The sequence below is a fragment of the Cebus imitator genome, unplaced genomic scaffold, assembly GCF_001604975.1.
Source record: "Cebus imitator isolate Cc_AM_T3 unplaced genomic scaffold, Cebus_imitator-1.0 Scaffold183, whole genome shotgun sequence".
NCBI lineage: Eukaryota > Metazoa > Chordata > Mammalia > Primates > Cebidae > Cebus > Cebus imitator.
Window position 1 is genome coordinate 3,102,731 of NW_016107498.1, and position 1,768 is coordinate 3,104,498.

At 39.7% G+C, this 1,768-nt stretch overlaps 1 non-coding gene across 1 annotated transcript; it reads right to left on the reverse strand.

Annotated features, from left to right (window-relative positions):
- Positions 1-1,190: 1,190 nt before the first annotated feature.
- On the reverse strand, positions 1,191-1,292 carry LOC119473778. The gene has a single exon (XR_005203002.1). It is a non-coding gene; the product is annotated as a small nucleolar RNA U13 (small nucleolar RNA).
- Between the last annotated feature and the right edge of the window lie 476 nt (positions 1,293-1,768).

Below are 1,768 nucleotides of genomic sequence, written 5' to 3' on the forward strand. Positions count from 1 at the left end.
CTATCTTCCTGAAACCATGGCCAGCAACTCTGTTCTGTAGAAAAATTGTCTTCTACAAAACCAGTCCCTGGTGCCAAAAAGGTTGGGAAATGCTGCAATGGGCTATTAAGAGCGCTGGTTGAGTCTGGGCGCAGTGGCTCATGCCTGTAATTCTAGTACTTTGGGAGGCAGAGGTGGGGGTATCACTTGAGGTCAGGAGTTCAAGGCCAGCCTGGTCAAGACGGTGAAATGCCATCTCTACCAAAAATACAAAAATTAGTGGGGCATGATGGTGAGTACCTGTAATCCCAGCTACTCAGGAGGCTGAGGCAGGAGAATTACTTGAACCCGGGAAGCGGAGGTTGCAGTGAGAGAAGATCGTGTGACTGCACTCCAGCCTGGGCAACAGAGTGAAGCTCTGTCTCAAAAAAATAAAAATAATGAAAAAGAATGCGGGTTGATCATAGGAATTAAGCCACTTAATTGGTAACTTCTCTTATGCCTGCTAGGGAATTTTGGTGTTTTTCTTCATCAACAAATAATATTCCTTATTTCCAAATAGCTGTACCTCTTTTTTCTATTAAAATAATCCTAAGGTTATTATTGGCAAAAGTGTATTTAAAGTTTAAACCCAAGTTACATTTAAACAACTGTGCCTAAGTGAAGTTGGCCTCTCCCACTATTAATAAATCCTCTCACTATTTTGCAACATAGGTGACTTCATTCTGTTGACTGTTAATGAGTTGTTCATTTAGTTATGGGATTTTAAACTGATAAGAGCTGGGGCATATAGTTCCAGTTAATTTTTTATGCTAAAGATGTAACTTTTTGTCTTTGCTAACTTTTATTTTTACTTTGTTTTTTTTTTTTNTTTTTGTGACAGAGTCTCGCTCTGTTGCCCAGGGTGGAGTGCAATGACACGATCTAGGCTCACTACAACCTCCACCTCCCAGGTTCAAGCAATTCTCCTGTCTCAGCCTCCCAAGTAGTTGGGATTACAGGTACCTGACACCACACCCAGCTAATTTTTGTATTTTTAGTACAGACAGGGTTTCACTATGTTGGTCAGGCTGGTCCTGAACTCTTGACCTCAGGTGATCCACCTGCCTTGGCTTCCCAAAGCGCTGGGATTACAGGTGTGAGCCACCATGTCCTGCCTACTTTTCTCATAGAGCACTTTTTCTTTTTTTTTCCCCCTTTTTAAAAATTTACATCACACAAGTAATGTGCCGACATCTTGATAAGGTTTGAGGGAGGCACATCCACCCATGAGCGTGAAAACTCAGCCATCTGCTTGTGAGCTACGAAAGGATCATGTGGCACTTCTAGATTCCCAGTGTTTTTCATGTCAATGACTGAATATGAATATTTTGGGAAATGTTAAACACAATTTAATTCGATTTGGGAAAGGACAAGCGTGAATTCAGAGTAATCAGATGTCCCCAAAACTACCCCTAGTAAGCCAGTTTCTTGGATTGAGCTACAATTTGATTCATCCAAATCTTTTAACTTCCTTACCACGTCTGACTCATCTCCTTTAGAAGTTCCAATAAAATACATCATATTATGAATTACAGATTTTTCACTGAGAAGAGGGAGAGGTGGTGTATGAGCACTTTATAGACTATTTTATTAATTGTCAAATTCTCCTTTGGACTATTTAACCATGGAAACCTTCATAAACATTGTAGTCTAAGCAAGTGAATGTAGCTGTTGATTTTATATCCAAAGTCTTTTCCTAACAGTTTTGGTTTGTTTGTTTGTTTGTTTTTTGTTTTCATTTTTGTTT